Raw genomic sequence first — 18,831 nt, forward strand, 5'->3', positions numbered from 1 at the left:
TTCTCTTGAATTACTGTGATTTAATTCATATACTGGAGCAATAACTAATTGAACTTGTGAGAGACTGTGATATGTTTATATGTGCTTTTGTGAAGCTCAGAATATGTGTGATAAAATTTGAAAATTGAAGAGGGCTTTTGCTCCTATTTTTTTGCCTGATGTACTATTAAAGACAAATACATGTAAATTAGTTTCTGTAAATCCTGTCCTTTTTTCCCCTTTTTTTTCAAACTTTCATAAACTGTTGGAGCAGAAACACACTGCAACATCAGGAAAGGTGACACACAGACTATGTACACGGAATGCAAAAATGGTTAAAACCGTACACATGGACTCAAAAATAGCGTCAGTGAAAAGGATTACATCACCTGAGAGTTTTCGGGAATCAAAGATGTGATTTCGATCCATTGCGGGTATCCGTGAGAAGGAAAGCTCTCGCTAACTGGAATAGTGACCAACTTCGGAGTGTGTCGGTTCAATTGCACTTCTCATCATTTTTTCTTACACTTTGTTGATAAAGGAGAAAAAGTGATCAGTTTATATACATACGAACACTGATGGCATATGTTTGATAGTTGGAACAGATTGTAAAATGCAATAGTCTGCACTGATAATTAAACAAGTGTTGTCAAAATTCGTAGGCATGCACACAGATTACTTTTGTTCCATGTTTGTAGGGAAACTTAATTTTACTTTAAAGAACAAGATGTCAGTTTTGCAGCGGTTTTCATTAATTGTGAGCAGTGCAAAATTTGAACTGAATGCACTCAGCCACTGGCCCAGTCAGAAAGTGTTATGTTGCTGTAGTATATCTACAATGGATCAAAATGTTTGCGAGGGGTCTCGCTGGATTTTTCACACCGGATACGGATGGAAAATCCAAGTGACTTAGCAGCAGCATTGCACATAGCTACATGCTACATATTTGCAGGAAGTGGATAGCGCCACTAGAAGTCGCAATGACAAGAAAATTTTTTGTCTGCCAGAGAGTGTTACCGTTGTGGGAAGCAAGGTCATTTTAAGGGACAATGTCGGGAACCACAGTGTTTTAATTGTCAGTAAACAGAGCATAAGGCACGGCAGTGTAAAGCCAAGAAACGGGTTAATGATACAGCAGGTGAAAAACTGTTAAACGAAAAAGGGAGTGTTCCTGCCGTTGGGAGGCATTTCCAGTAAAAAGAGGTACTCAGAGAGTGCACGAAGAGGTGGATTGTAGTTTGATGGTTTGGATAAAAGATAAGTGGCGAAGAGTTTTGGTGGATACTGGAGTACATGTAGCAGTTGTCAGTGTGGACCTCGTGGGCAAGAAAGGATTGGAAGCTCCGAGATAAAGATTGCGCACAGTAGGTGATAAAAAATAAGATGCACTAGGGACAGCACAGCTCAAGTTTAAGTAAGGGAACATGTGGTTCCGGGAGTAAAAGGAAGTGGTGTCAACTGTGGGACAGGGATTTTCAGCGATACTTGGGTTGGACTTTCTGATTACACATCACGCCAAAATTGACCTTTCGCAACATATGCTGGAAATCGATGGCAACTTGTTCTCAATGGGTACAGCCGTTGCAGATGTTTCAGAGTCGCAAGGTGAACTGATGGCTAAGGTGATACCAACTAAACTGCATACAAGTGCATTAAAGGTGACTTTGTTTGACAAAGTACGAACAGGTACAGGGAAGTTGATCTGGGTGCCGACGGATGTCAATGTGCCACAGCAGGGGTTATTCTTGGTAGAGCCACTACCGAGTAATCAGGTTTTAGATGAAAAGCATTGCTTTATTCGTAGGAGAGTCTCACAGGTAACGGACATAAACGGGCAGTTCATGGTTCCGGTGAGTTTAGATAACTTCGGGCGGGATGATGTCGATCTGCCGAAGGGATTAATAATGGCCACAGTAGAGTTAATGGATGAAGAGGACATCGATAGTTCGAGGCTAGACTATGATGTAAAGCAAACCGTCTGCACTTCGTGACAAGGTAAATCATTTGAGAGGAAATGATCATTCAGGTATGGAAGCATTATTATTAAAGTATAAAGCTTTGTTTGAAGCACAGGGTACGTTACCTGCTACACCGATAACACAGCATTGTATTCTGACAGGGAATCGTGCTCCGGTGTATTGCAAGCCGTACAGGCTACCGAAACAATTACAACCAGTAGTAGATCAATTAATAGAGCAACAACTGGAAGATGGGATAATCCAGCACAGTAATAGTCCTTGGTCTAGTAGCGTGGTCCTAGTTCTGAAGAAGACACCGGACAGGTCGAAAAAATTTTGCTTTTGTTGCGATTACAGACATGTGAATGAACGGACAGTGGCAGACGTATATCCGATTCTGAATATCACAGAAACGTTAGACAACTTAGGGCAGTGTAAATTTTTGTCCACTATGGATTTGCAAAGTGGTTATCACCAGATTGAAGTATGTCCGGAGGACAGGCCAAAAACAGCATTTATAACGCATTGTGGTCATTTCGAGTATAAAAAAAATGCCGTTTGGACTAAAAAATGCTCCAGCAACATTTCAGAGGTTGTTGGATGGAGTCCTTCGCGGGTTGAAACCGAAAAAATGCATGGTGTATCTGGATGACATTATAGTTTTTTCAAGAGATATAGAGCAACATGTGGAACAGTTAGAGGTGGTGTTTAAAAGATTAGAGGCGGCACAGTTAACATTAAGTTTGGACAAATGCCATTTTGCACTAGCACAAGTAAATTATCTCGGGCATGTTATCAGTCAGGATGGGGTACGGACAGATCCTCGTTTCACTTCTGCAGTACAAGATTTTCTGGTTCCGCAATCGGTTAAACAACTGCAATCGTATATTGATCTTGCGAGCTATTATCGAAAATTCGTACAGGGGTTTGCAGAAATAGCGAGGCCACTTACTAAGTTGCTAAGAAAACGTGTTACCTTCCAATGTATGTCAAGAGTGCGAGAAAGCAGTTCAAGAGGTGAAACGGATACTGACATCAGGTCCAGTTTTGAAGTTTCCGGACTTTTCGAAGGAGTTTATACTACAATGTGACACGTCTAATCACGCTCTTGGGGTTGTACTTGGGCAAGAAATTGATGGCGAAGAACATCCGATTGCATTCGCGTCTCGTCAATTTAACAAGGCGGAACAAAATTACTCCACGACGGAGAAGGAATTGTTAGCGGTAATATACAGGATTTCGTACTTTCGATGTTATCTGTACGGTAAAAGATTTAAGGTTATGACGGATCATTCAGCTCTGAAATGGTTATTAGGTCTGAGAGACCCAGCGAGTAGGCTAGTGAGATGGGCGCTGAAACTCAGCGAGTTCGATTGTGAGGTAACACACAAGCCAGCACTGAGCAGGAAAGTGGCAGTATTGCAAGTAACAGGGGTGACTGAAGATGAGGAAAAGGGCACAAGTCATGGATAGTGATTGCCAATTGTTCAGAAAGCAACCGCAGTTCCTAGTACAGGACAGGTTACTTTGAAGGTCGACGAAATGTGGCCCGCGCGTCGTCGTACCAGCAGTGTTAAGATCTGAAGTTGTGCAACAGGCGCATGACCATTTTCTTTCAGGGCATGGTGGGAGAAGAGCTACGGATAGGCAGATGGAGAAGTTTTGGTGAAGGACAAGACGTGGACGAGTATGCCAGGAATTGTGTGTCGTGCGGACTTGAGGCATCAAAAGATTCAGCTTCAAAGATTACCAAAGGCAGACAGACCTTTCCAACAAATCGTAATTGATGTATTAGGCCCATTTAATAGGAGTGCAGCAGGGAATAAGTATGTGTTAGCAGTGATTGACCACTTTTCTAGGCATTTAGTCATGGTCGCATTACCAGATCGAAAGCAAGTAAGGTGGCACAAGCTTTAGTTAATTGGTTACTCAGGTATGGGATACCTTAGTCCTTAATCTCGGATCAAGGTACTAATTTCACATCTGATCTGGTGAAGAAACTGTGTAAGTTACTGAATGTAAAGAAACTACAGAGTAGTCCATTCCATCCGCAAGCAAACGGACGAACAGAGAGAGTGCATAGCACAATAAGATGTCGAGTCATTATGTAAATAGTCAACACACCGACTGGGATGTGTACTTGCAATTCGTAACCAGTGCATATAATAGTAAGGTACATACGTCGACAGGATTGTCGCCGTACGAAGTGGTGTATGCGCGTAAGATGCCATCACCTTTTGACGTGCTTCGTCCAAGGCTTGGAGCGGAGGGGGAGCATGTAAGGCAATTTGCGAAAACCATTAAGGAAGTATGGCAGAGAGTTAGACGAGCGAACACGAAAGAGTTGGAATGAAAATAACGGATGGGAGGTACAACGAGGAAGTTGCTACTAGCTAATACGTATGTCCCAAAAGGGAGAACCAAGAAGTTCACAAACAAGTTCCAGGGACCGTACCAGGTAGTGGAAATGACATTACCTGCCAATGTAAAATTACGATTGCCTACCAAGACAACGGTAGTTCACGTTAGTAGAGTTAGCCGTTCCAGGGGATAGTAGAAACTTGTATATGTACTTCTTGTGGCAGAAAGCGAGAAGAAGTGCCAGAAGCAGACAGTAAACCGGGTATAAGTTGCGTTCCAGGGATGTGTAGTTAGCAGTAATTATGTGTGTATTATATTTGTGCACGGATTAGGGTTATTTTATTGGTATTAAAGGGTAGTGATGGGAGTTTTTTCCTACTCTCTCCATTCTGTAGGTGACGCAGTATTGGGTACAAGTGGATAGTAGTCCTCTGGCAGCTGACACAAGCTGGCAAGGTACAGGATATGCCGTTGCGAAGTGGGGTGTTGTTCGGAAAACAACCGGATGTGGTCCTCACGAGTGGACGCTTCAGCTGGCACTCAACATGCTGCAGGTAAGGAACGAGATGCGGCAGCTACAGGAGGTGGTATCGAGTGTGGAAGCGGTTGCATCTAAGAACGGAATATTACGGGATGTGCAAGAAGAGTACGAGGGTTTGGATAGGTCATGTAAGGAAATAAGGGAACAACTGCGCCCCAAGTCGTGAGCACGATTCCAGGGAGGAGAAAGAGAGTAAAGAGGGGTTGGTTGAATGCAGGTGGGAAGTTGCTGAAAACAATTTTTGGAACAGCGGATAGAGACGATATTGAGGGTTTGAACAATTCTTTAACAGTTATTCGCAACAGGGAGGAAAGCATAGGGAAGTTAGTGGATATACACACAACAGAGATACGGGGATTAGGTACAGAGTTGTTGAATGTGACACATGTGGTGCGTGGGATGGCTACAGGGTTACGAGCATATATAGAACAAACACAGAAATTATTGAATACGGATCTGAAACAGGTACAAACGTGACTGGATATAGTGGAAAGGAAGCTGGAAATGGCTAAATTGCTGCGGGAAATGGTTAACAGCATTGATGATGCACGAGTGAGGACGGATGAATTGCAAGAGGCAGTACATCACGTGAGTTGAGTAGATGTCTAACGGAGTCAGTTTCCATTTGTCCATCACGGGTTGTTTGCATGGGCAAGGGGTCGTGTGAGATCCAGTTATTTAGGGCAGAAGCAGAAGCTTCGGAGTGTCGGAGAATAACAGTGAAGCCTACGCCACATTTTCAGCAAGTTGGGAGGCATTGGTTGTATTCAGTATTTGCTACGGAGAGGATATCAGCCAAGTGTTATGACAATGGGAATTGGACAGCAACCACGGAGATGGAATTACGGGACAGTGGTTTGCTAATCAACGGGACAAATTGTGAAATAGTAGGGGATCATTTCAGCTTACCAGGGACAGTCACGGGAGTCACCAAGGTTACTGATACTCATCTGACGTACTGGCCAGATGCGTCATTCAGCATCGCACCAGGAGAAAATTTGACGTATATTAACAACACCTTGGATGCTACACTATTGCAAACGATAGATAAACTAGTAGATTTGGAGAAAGGTCAAATTTCAATGCAACAATTATTAAGGCACGTAGAGAAGTACGATACCAGGCGGAAATGTAGCATAGTGACCATTGGTATTTCAACCGGTACTATTACCGTGTCGCTTGTAATTATCGGTGTGGTATATGTCTTACTAAAACGGAGGATTTGGCATGTTAATGCAAGACTGCTCCATGAGATTCCTGTAGAATGGATTACCAGTAGGGCACGACTCAGGGCAACCTGGATGTATATACAGAAGAAGTAGAATATAGGATAGAACAAGAGTTAACGTATAGGGTAAATTCGGGGACGAATTAAATTTTTAGGAGAAGGCAGGGTTGTGGCCACTTGCAGTAAGCGTCGCTTCACGCAGTGGAGAATGGCAAAACAGAGGCATGCCGGTGACCGAGGTGTTGCGAAGTAAGCACACACAGATAGCCTGGCTGACAGCAGCAGTCTACTGACAGGTTGACGCAAGGACACACACAGAACGAGCGCCGAGTGAAGCCTGGAGAGTGCCGAGTAAGGGGAAGTGAGGCCGGCACGCTAAGTTACGCTGCAATGTACTGCGGGAGTAATAACAAAAAGCTACCACCGAGGGTAAGAAACGTCCTCCTGCCGGATACAAATAGTGGAGCGCAGTCGGCAACAGACAGAAGCCATTAGGAAGCAGTTCGGATCTGAGGACAGACGTGGTCCGTGTCCGAATGTTCGCTCTTCGTAGGTGACGATTCCGGAAGTCTGTTCCAGCTCGCAGGAGTCATTCGTTCGCCGCCAGATGTCAACTTCAGCTCTGGAGGTCAGCCCGAGTTCGGTCGGCACCACGGCTGACTGACTACGGCAAGAACTTCCGGCAGGACTGGCCGCAGTGCGGTCTCGGTCACATGTGCCACCGGGGACTGACGCCCGGACTTCACGGCGCGCGGTCCGTCCGTGACGGGACATCGCGACTGACAGCTTCCCAGCCACCGGTGCAGCAGGCGTCGGCAGCTGACCTCAAGGCGACGCGGCTCCGTGGGCGTGCCCGTACTGGGGCGCCGAGTTCATCTCGACCACAGGGCATCCTGGCTTCAGCGGAGCACCGGTGGCCCGAGGCTCCCGAGTGCGATGAGCGACGCGCGTTGCGCACATTGTCGGAGAATCTACACGGCAGCAGCCGGGCGGAGGGATCTGCAGGGCTGGTCAGTGATGACGAGGGAGAAAATGTAAAGAAAGTTCAATAAATAATTGTAAAACTCTACGCCGTTTCAGTCTTTGGTGCAGCCACTGTGTCTGCTGTTAACAAGTGGTGCAGAAGTCGTAATAAATGTTTTGGCCACAGTTGCAACGGCCTTCTTCTGAGTCTACAGTTTTATACATTATGATGCGGTACCATACCCAGAAAACTTTTATGTCGAATGGAGACATTATTCCGTGGACTCACAACCACTGAAGTAGTCACGAAGATTATGGAGTGTGTGTCACAACTCTTCACACAATTCCTGTCAGGCTCGCTCAACTGGACTAATATACAAACTATTATCACACCACTGTTTAGACCAATACATGGATAACTCGCCACACCAGCCCCAAAATGCAGATGTCAACGCGAAGTTACAGATCTCGTTTTCGAATACCAACAGTATTGTAAACGAAAGAACGCAAATAATGCCTTCATGGAGTGAAAGGGTATTTGAATCACTCTTGTGAACAAAACACGGCTTATGCCTCACAAACAGCTAAACATCCCAGATTATTGCATCTATCGCACCGACTGAGTGGACAGCAGGAAAGGGGGGGCAGCAGCACAGCCATCATCATACAAAAAGACATAGAACATACAGACATCGAGCTCCCTGCACCTGAGAAACTAGAGGCTATGGCCATCAGGGTCAAGTTCAACGGAGGTAACACCGCACTGTTACAGCTATACAGCACACCTGAAAAAACAAAGTAACAAGCAATATCAGTACAGTTCTCAACATAGCACCACAGGTAATTGTCACTGGAGATTCAACTGGAATTCAGAAATATATACCTCAAACGGCAAGAAACTATACAAACCTGCACTAGGCCAAAACTACATTATATTTGGGAAAGATGTCCCCACGTACGTGCCCACACAGGCACGATTCAGGCCAGACGTGTTAGACATGGGCCTCATCAAGGGTATCAAATGCACACTCAACTTTACAGTTGAAAATGATCTGTACTCCGACGACTTGCCTGTAATACTGCACACATAAGGAACACTGCAGGACACAGAACCGTGCAGTATACCGAACTACAAGCGTGCGACTTGGACCCTGTTCGAGGAAATGCTTGATGGTCATATTCCAGACACTCACAAAATTAATAACAGGCAACATATTGATGAGGCGGTGGAGGCTTTAACTTCTGATGTCAGAGACGTAATGTCGACGCCATTCCACATACGACAACACTAGACAGCCCTGACCCAGGAAATCATGGGCCTTATCTCAATGAGGAACTGCCTCAGGAGATACCGGGAGCGCACCAGGCGCCTGTTCTATAAACTGCACGTTAACAGACTCCGGGGACTAATATGGGAGAAATATTTAGAAACAAGCAGTGAGGGCAGAAACGCGCAGAGCTAGATACCACACTTCCTGGCATGGGGAAGCTAGCCAGATACTTCACCAGAAAGAAACATTACATTCCTACTCCACAAGGACCAGATGGCCCTGTATACTCCGCAAAAGAGAAGGCAGATCTTATGGCCAAAACACTTGCAGCGTCCTTCATGCCAATCTGGCTCCTCCAGACCCAGTTCTCACAACTGAAATAGGTCACACTACTTGTAGCCCAGCCTAGTACAAATGAAATTACTTGGGCTATCAAGCATACCAATGCTAAGAAAGCCCCTGGTCCCAACGGCCTTCAAAACCGTGTCCTCTGAAGCTCACAAATAGTAAGCAGCAGAATACCTTACACACATAATGCATGCCATCTTAAAACACCAACACTTCCCTGACTTTGGGAAGGTGGCCAAAGTTCTGATGTTTAGGAAGCCAAGGAAAGACCACACACACCCACAAAATTACCGACTCATCAGTCTGCTGTGCTCGCTGAGCAAGATTGTTGAGAAGGTGATAGTAAAATGCATCACTAGCCACTAATGAAACCCTAAGACCAGTGCAACTCCGCTTTAGGAATCACCACTCAACAACATAACAACTCCTCTCTGTAGGCGACCACTTAACACGTGGCTACATTAATGATTTTCCAGCAATACAAAACACGACGTTAGCCGTCAACGCAGAGGACTTGAAACCGTCGAACATAAACTCACAATTACAGATGGCAGCCGAGCCTCGGTTGGAACGATCGAGGTCCATACGAGGGACACTAATCAGACTTCTGATGACATATGCAGCTCCCATCTGGGGTATGCAGCTCCTACACGTCTGAACCACCTGCAGATAATACAGAACAAAGTGCTACACATCATTAGCAATGCTCCACACTACACCCGCACCGCGGATCTTCGCAATGATTACTGCCTCGAAACATTCAAGGAAGTAGTCAAAAAAAGTCACCACGCGACTATACAGGAACTCACGACGCTTGAACAATCCTTTCAGCCTTACTCTGGGAAACTATGACCACAAGCATAGGTGGAAGCATAAGCGTCCAAAGACACTGGTAGCTAGGGCATAACCACCTATGGCAAGCTAACGTACACCCACAAGTGACAACATCGGCAAGCTCCTGCACGTCAGAAACACTGACTGTGCCAACTGCTATCGCAGGCGGCCACCAGACCGACAAGCTCACACACTAACGCACAAACTAACTGCCAACACTATCCTACACTGTGACTCCGATAGATCGGCTATTGGACACTAACCGATGACGAACCCAACTGTTATAGGTGTGCCGACGCTGTAGGAGAAGCCAGCCGCCGAGTAACATCACTCCAAAACGTCGGAGGTATCCACCTGCATGTTACCCACTACTAACAAAACCCACTCTTGCATGACCTGTCGCAGGCACCAAGAAACCTGCTACTGCTCTTATAGCCTGACCCAACTACTGCAGAGGTTTTTATTCCCTTGGCTCTTGCCTTAGCACTTTTATTTTCCTCTGCCCTTCCAACCACTACCCTTCATTCAACTTTCAACCCACTCTACCCCCAGAGGAGCATGTATACAAACAGAACACAGTTCTATGCATCATTAGCAATGCTCCATGCTACACCCATACTGTGGATCTTGACAATGAATACTGCCTTGAAACCCTCAAAGTAGTACTCAAACAAACTCACCATACAACTAAACAGGAATGGTAACCAGAAATATGCAAACATCACAGTACCCACATCCTACGAGACCTCACTTAGTGAAAACTAACCAATATGCACAGATGGCAGTAGATCTGTTGTATTGGCCATCATGCTGGTGTGATCGTGCGTGGGAGGGGGAAGCGACTCCACCCCCCTATATACGAATCAAAAAAATAAAATATTCGATGAGCGGCCTCAGTTAGTATCTGATGAAGAAGACAGAATTATTGTGCGTGGATGGCCCCTCGGGAGCACCTGACACCCCGAGATGTTCGATTTTTTTACTTCCCATCTGGATTGTAAGAATGGTGTTCTCATTAAGAAAAATCATTAATTCAGAGCAGGTGTACACGTGTTATTCAAATGTTACAAATGTATCACGCTCCGCCTGTTGGCAATCGCCTTGGGCACTGTATTAATTGTGTGGATTATAACAAAGCATTATTTTATCCTGTGATGTAGCTTGTAAATTTTACTGATAGATTGACAGGTTTCTCTTGTAAGCAATGCAATCGGGTACATTGAGGCTCATATTTGATGAAGGTGTGGTAAAACAACATTATGAATTTCATTAAGTATTACTTCAGTGATTCTTTTACTGTTGTCTACAGATCGTGCTGAACCGAAACCTGCCACTTTAAAAAATTAATGCAGTCAATATGGGCAATAAAAAATCTATTTTATCCAAGCTGACTGTCGACAAAATGCAGTATGGGCTAAAAAATCTGTTTTATTCACACTGACTGTCGACAGAACAGGGAGAACATAAACAACGCAGGGTTATGCACTATTGCCACCATGTCGTCCCATCAGCTCTAACCAAGCGACCAATGAAAAATCATAACTGGAAGGCCAATGGGAAAGTGCTATGTTTCTCCCGCATATGTGTAAATTGAGTTAGCTTCCAAAATGGAAACAGCTGATTTAAGTTGACCATCTAAAGTACTTCCCCTTCTTCGAAAATTTGCCCACTTTCGTGTGAAAATTATGTTAACGGTTTCTTTGGTATTGCTACACTATGTGATCAAAAGTATTCAGACACCTGGCTGAAAATGACTTACAAGTTTGTGGAGCCCTCCATTGGTAGTGCTGGAATTCAGTATGGTGTTAGCCCACCCTTACCCTTGATGACATCTTCCACTCTCACAGGAATACGTTCAATCAAGTGCTGGAGGGTTCTTGGGGAATGGCAGCACATTCTTCACGGAGTGTTGCACTTAGGATAGGCATCGATGACGGTCAGCAACACCTGGCACGAAGTCGGCATTCGAAAACCGTCCCAAAGGTGTTCTATAGGATTTAGGTCAGGACTGTGCAGGCCAGTCCATTACAGGGATGTTACTGTCGTGTAACCACTCCGCCACAGGCCGTGCATTATGAACAGGTGCTCGATCGTGTTAAAAGATGCAATTGCCATCCCCGAATTGCTCTTCAACAGTGAGAAGCGAGAAGGTGCTCGGAACATCAATGTAGGCCTGTGCTGTGATTGTGCCACACAAAACAACAAGGGGTGCAAGCCCCCTCCACGAAAAACACGATCACACCATAACACCACCGCCTCCGAATTTTACTGTCGGTATTACATATGCTGGCAGATAATGTTCACTGGGCATTCGCCTTACCCACACCCTGCCATCGGATCGCCACATCGTGTACCGAGATTTGTCACGCTACACAACGTTTTTCCACTGTTCAATTGTACAATGTTTACACTCCTTACACTGAGCGAGACATCGTTGCATATACCAGCGTGAAGTGTGGCTTATGAGCAGCTGCACGCCGCGCGGGGTTAGCCCGAGTGGTCTACGGCGCTGCAGTCGTGGACTGTGCGGCTGGTCCCTGCGGAGGCTCGAGTCCTCCTTCGGGCATGGGTGTGTGTGTGTTTGTCCTTAGGATAATTTAGGTTAAGTAGTGTGTAAGCTTAGGGACTGATGACCTTAGCAGTGTCACCTCTCGCCTAACTGTCATAGTACTTGCACTGAATCCTGATGCAGTTTGGAATTCCTGTGTGATGGTCTGGATAGACGTCTCCCTATTACACATTATGACCCCCTTCAACTGTCGGCGATCTCTGTCAGTCGACAGACGAGGTCGGCCTGTACGCTTTTGTGCTGAACGTCTCCCTTCACGTTTCCAATTCACTATCACATCGGAAACAGTGGGCCTCGGGATGTTTAGGAGTGTGGAAATCTCGCGTACAGGTGTATGACACAAGTGACACCCAATCGTCGAGGTGTGTGAGTTCCGTGGAGTGCCCCATCCTGCTCTCTCACGATGTCTAATGACTATTGAGGTCGCAGATATGGAGTGCCTGGCAGCTCAATGCTCCTAATATGAAAAATGTATGTTTTTTGGGGTGTCCGGATACTTTTGATCACATAGTGTATTTTATACAGTGAAATCGGATAAACTATGACTGTATGAGGTGAAATACGCAGCTTTTAGAGTAGTTTCTACCACAATAGTTGGTGTACTTTACAGTTGAACGATTGTTAGTGCAGTGATAAAAACGAGACCTGTATAGTGAATGATGGGTGCTACATAAATTACTTGAAGTGCAGTTATTTACACAAGTGTAAACGCGTACCATTGTACGAAAAACTGATATTTGTCATAGTAATGTCTGCTACAGTATTCACACACAGCGTATCTGTTTTAATTTCACACATTTGTATCAAATACCTTAACATTTTGATTTAAATGTTTGGTTAAAAAATTATACATTTTGATTTAAATGTTTGGTTAAAAAATTATTCTGTTACAAAATGTAAGTTTTAGTTACATAAACTGGACCCCTCACATTTTACATTTAATGTCTTTCTTTATTAGCATGCACACTTACTCTCTTGCAGATTCCACGAGGGTAATTGAGGGAACAGGACTGATCAAAGACAATGGTGTCTGTCTAAAATGACTAAAGGTATTGATGTAGTTCAATAACAGATGAGCTGGAAGAAGATCAGTGGACAGTTAAATGTTCCAAAAACAACTGTTATGAGGGTGTCCAACAAGAAGTACACTATGCTTGATTAAGTAGCAAAAACAAAAAGAGGCAGATATTGAAGAAAACTGGTTTAGTGTTACGCTGAAGAGGCTTGCTTCCTCAAGTTTAACCAGCAATGACTTGTGAAGAGTGGCAATACAATTGGCAAAGAGAAATCACATTTAACACGGAGTCCAATTCTGGTAGCTATTTTTGAAACTCGCAAAGTGTACAGTTTTTTGAAATATTTTTTCATAATAACTTTGATCTTGTAGTGTTATTCACTTAGGAATGTTAACCGGACAAGTAAATTCCCGAGTTTTTGTTACTCTACATTATATTTGGTGTTGTGATTTTTTTTTCCATTAATGTGTACAGGATATTATTTAAGTTTATTTACAGTGTAACTAATGTAAAAATTGTAACAATATCAGGAAAAGGAGAGATGCTAGTACTCACTGCACAGCGGAGACGCTGAGTCGCAGATAGGCACTACAAAAAACTGTCACAATATAAGCTTTTGGGCAACAAGGCCTTTGTCGAAAATAGACGACACACACACATACACACAACTGCAGCTGAAGCCATAATGCGAGCAACAGCAGCAGTGCACGATGGGAGCGACAAATGGCTGGGGCAGGGAGGGGAGGGGAGGGAGAGGGCTAGCAGGGTGGGGCGGGAACAGCGAAATGCTGCAAGGACGAGGTGGAGAGAGGATAGGGGAGCTAGGTGCAGTCGGGAGAGGTGGGGGGAAGGGAGTGGAAAAGGAGAGAAGTAAAAGGACTGCACTGTAATGGGAACAGGGAAGGGGCTGGAAGGGTGAGGACAATGACTAACGAAGGTTGAGGCCAGGAGGGTTACGGGAACGTAGGATTCGGAAAAGTTGGTGGGAAGGATCCACGTGGCACAGACTGTGAAGCAGTCATTGAAATGAAGGATGTCCTGTCGGTCAGCGTGCTAAGCAGTTGTACGAGGTCGGGAGGATGACGACGGTCTGTGAAGCCTCCAGTGAGACCCTCGGTATATTTTCGAGAGGTACTGCTCGTCACTGAGTACGTGATAACCACGGGTGACTAGGCTGTACGGAAGCGACTTCTCGGTACGGAACAGGTGGCAGCTGTCGAGGTGGAGGTATTGCAAGTGGTTAGTAGGTCTGATATGGGCAGAGGTACTGATGTATCCATCTTTGAGGTGGAGGAAGGTGGCTTGTTGGGTTGAGTAGCATCAGGTGAAGCAAATGGAGGAGAAGCTGTTAACATTCTGGAGGAATGTGGATACGGTGTCCCCACCCTCGATTTAGATCGCAAAGATGTCGTCAATGGATCGGAACCAGATGAAGGGTTTAGAATTCTGGGTGTTTAGGAAGGATTCCTCTAGATGGCCCACGAATAGGTTGGCAGAGGATGGTGCCGCGTGGGTGCCCATAGCTGTACCTCGGATTTGTTTGTAAGTAATGCCTTCAAAGGAGAAGTAAGAGTGGGTGAGGATATAGTCGGTCACGGTGACTAGGAAGGAAGTCGTCGGTTTGAACTCTGTCGGGCATTGGGGAAGGTAATGTTCCACAGCAGTAAGGCTGTGGGAATTAGTTATGTTAGTGTAAAGGGAGGTGGCATCAACACGATGAGCAGAGCACTGTGTGGTAAAGGGACAGGAGAGTCGGTGCAGGAAATGGTTGGTATCTTTTATATAGGAGGGTAGGTTCAGGGAAATAGTCTGAAGGTGTTGGTCAATGAGAGCAGAGATTCTCTCAGTGGATGGAAAATTACCAGCCACAATAGGGCGACCTGGGTGGTTGGGTTTAAGGACATTTGGAAGCTCGCAGAAGATAGGAGTGTGGGTAGTGGTAGGGGTGAGCAAAGAGATGGACTCTGAGGAGAGGTTCTGGGATGGGCCTATGGATTTGAGGAGAGACTGGAGACCCTGGCTGGATTTCTGGAATGGGGTCACTGTGGCAAGGTTTATAAGTGGATGTATCTGACAGCTGCTGGAGTCCTTCGTCCAGGTAATCCTTGTAGTTCAGAACAACATTGGTGGAGCTTTTGTCTGCAGGTAGGATCATAATGTCAAGATCAGTTTTTCGATGGTGGGGTGCAGCTCTTTCTGTGGATGTAAGGTTAGTTTGCATGTCGAGGGATTTGGGGAATGACGGTGATACACAGTTCGGGTTAAGAAATTGTGGAAAGTTAACAGGGGGTGATTTGGGGGCAGTGGGAGTGGATCACAGTTGGATGGAGGAGTGAACTGAGTCACACAGGGTTCAACATTGGCCTCTGGTCGAGTCTGATTGGTAGTGTTGGTGGAGAAAACGTGTTTCCATTGTAGGGACTGGGAGAAGGTCCTTGACAAGCACTGCGTGTACAAATTTGCGAGTGGAGCAAAAGGTTGGGCCTTTTTGAAAGGACTGATATTTATGTGAGACTAAGGCTTACGGAGGAAAGGTTCACAAGTGTGTTTCTGGTCTGTGTGGTGGTGGGAGGGAGTTTTGGACGGTGGGGTAAATGTAATAGGTCCTTGAGACAAGGCTTGTCAGCTATGAGGGGATGTGGGGGAGGTTTGGAGGTAGCCGTAGACAGTGGTACTCCGAAGTGGGAGTAGGAAGTGAGCAGGATGAAGAGTTTTTTGAGGTGGCACTGTGCATGTTGCCCTAGTTCCTGGAGGTCAAGTTGCAGTGTGTGTTACGGATCCAGGAATTTGGGATTGCATAGCAAAAGAATTTTACGAATGGAGAGAAGGTATTGTAAGGATACGGCTCAGTTGAAACGGTTTTGCAGGACTACGATACAGTTTTGCAGGACTACGTTGGTGAGGGCTAAGAGTTGATGGAATCTGAACAGATGGAGGTCATTGTGGAAGGAAGGGTGGCAGCCAGAGATGGGTAATTTGATAGTAAGATCATTTGGGGGAATTCCACGAGCCAAGCAACAACGCAGGAACAGTATGTGGGACTGGGTTCTCGCTAGGGATAAGGAAACTTTTTGGTATTGATGCATACGGAAGGAGCAAGGATATATGGTAGTAGGAAAAATTATGTGAATAACGTAGAATTACGTCCAAAAAAGTCCGCAAAAATACACCCAAAAATGTCGGAAAAATCACGAGAAGGAAGAAATGGATGAAAAAGTGGAAAAACAAGATGAAATCTGAGGGAGTCGACGATAGCGAAAGGCAAACACTCACTAAAATTGGCGTGAAGTCACAATGAGATCAAAGAAAAGACATACATAATAAAAAATGTATCTTACTGTGGGTAGCAGGTCTGAGGGTAGATAAGTGTGAAGAAGGGAGGATGACAAATGTGACTGGATGAGGTGAAATTGTGGGAGCGATCTGGGATAGAGTGGAGAAGAGTGAGAGAGGTGTGGGTAGGACGAGATACAGGGCAGTGTGGCACTGGAAAGGTCGGTGTGGGAACCCTCACCCAGCGGTGAACAGCGCCCTCCTGCACTCGAATCTGTCCAAAATGTTCATTCGGTAACTGCTTGAAACAAAGAATACTAACCTTTCCAGAACAATTCTTTTTTTCTCTCTGAAGAGCAGCTTTCAACCAAAAACTGCAAATAGTAAGTTTACAGCCACAGCAGTTCCACATTTAACGGACTACTTTTGATCAGATAACTAATTTCGAGCACCGAGTTGCATTTCGTTTCAAAAACTGCAGCTAAGTTGTGTATCAGTGAGCTGGAGGCACAGATGCCTGTAAGTGACCTGTGTGAACACGAGGCTAGAGGCAGTGTGAGAAATTACCTATGAAGTTATTTTAATACTGTGTTAGTATAATTCAAACATGTTACAAAAAGGAAGGAAGGTAGCAGTTTAGCATCTCACTGACAAGATGGAACACAAGCTCTGGAAAGGGAATTTGCAGTGTTGTTTTCAATGGAACCACAACAGCACCATAAAATAAACTTCCCAAAAAATATTGCTTCCCACACTATAGCTCAAAAAATTTTAATAATCAGAAGCCCCTTTCTCAATACTCTTGTGAACACAAGAGATCACTCCGTACAACCACCTGTGTAACTAAATAGACGTACATCTACGTAGTCAGTAGAGCTTACTGTGTCTCGTCTCAAACTGGACAGTGCGGCCTCGTGTAAAGTTTGACCTGTCGACGGGCCTACGAGGGTAATTTCGAACTGAGTTGTGCACACATTGTCCGTGCTAAAATATATTTTCTCTCTGTAGCAGAGGAGTACGTGCCCATTTAGAACTTCCTGACAGATTAATACTGTGCACCGCACCGAGACTCGAGCCTGACACCTTCGCCTATCCTACACAAAGCCGTGTCTCAGTAGTCACAGAGAGCTAGTCCTGTGGGAACCCTTCTGTGAAGTTTGGAAGGTTAGAGATAAGGTACTGGTGGAAGTAAAGCCGTGAGGGAGGGTCTCGAGTTGTGCCCAGACAGAGCAGTCAGTAGAGCACTTGCCTGCGAAAGACAGAGTCCTGTCCGGCACGCAGTTTTAATCTGCCAGTAACTTCCACATTGTCCTTTTACCGCAAGAAGAGTTGTCAGCGATGGGAAGTTGCCCACCAAATTGGCGCAATTCACAGTGACACCGTTCTGACATTCGATCACTACAGTGAAACGCAAAAGATCAAACGCCACCCTCATAACGGTCGTCTGTGGACGACGACACCGGCTGTGGATTGTCACCTACGCGCTACGGCTCGTAGGTCCCCCGAGGAGAATGCGACAGAACTGCACACTGCCTTCTGGACCGGTTGTGTCGACTCGTCTGAGTCAGCATCTAGGACACAACTGTTTCGATAGGTAAGTGTCCTTTAAGAGCGACAGCACTGTGACGGGCGAGGGAACACTCCGAACGGGATCGACAGTGACCGGTTCTCTTCACTGACGACTGCAGGATTTGTCCGGTTCCTCGATATCGTTACAGAAGTACGTGCAGGTGGCCGAGAAGGCAATCCCACAGCTTTGGTGAGGACGTGGATCGGTCAAATTTTGGGTCAGTATTGCTTAGTGATGTCGGATGCCTATCGAAGTACTGAAGGTAATTTGAGACCAGTGCCTGTCATAACAAAATTTGATGGTATTGGGTGTATTGTATTTTATTATACTATTTGACTGCAGTACCTATACTGTACGTAACATGTTACAAATTGAAATGTGGTGCACTTGTACATTCATTCACTGATCACCAACTAGAGCGTGATAGTTTATGTCAGTCATTCACTCACCTTCTGATACACGGAAAACTATACATGTAATGTAACGTTATGTTCACTGTCCTCACTGCAATGACTGTACCTGAAGGTATTAGCTATGTAGGTAGCAACATGACTCAAATAATGTGCCACAAGCTTGAAAATATTCACACGTATATTATGATACGGTTGGTAGGACATGTTCTGAGGCATCAAGGGATCACCAATTTAGTATTGGAGGGCAGCGTGGAGGGTAAAAATCGTAGAGGGAGACCAAGAGATGAATACACTAAGCAGATTCAGAAGGATGTAGGTTGCAGTAGGTACTGGCAGATGAGAAAGCTTGCACAGGATAGAGTAGCATGGAGAGCTGCATCAAACCAGTCTCAGGACTGAAGACCACAACAACAAACAACATATTATGATAAGCCTTTAGTGAAATAACCAATTACACTGTAAATTGTATAACAGTTAATCACGCATGTGACCAGGATTAAGTCTTGA

The sequence above is a fragment of the Schistocerca nitens genome, chromosome 11, assembly GCF_023898315.1.
Source record: "Schistocerca nitens isolate TAMUIC-IGC-003100 chromosome 11, iqSchNite1.1, whole genome shotgun sequence".
NCBI lineage: Eukaryota > Metazoa > Arthropoda > Insecta > Orthoptera > Acrididae > Schistocerca > Schistocerca nitens.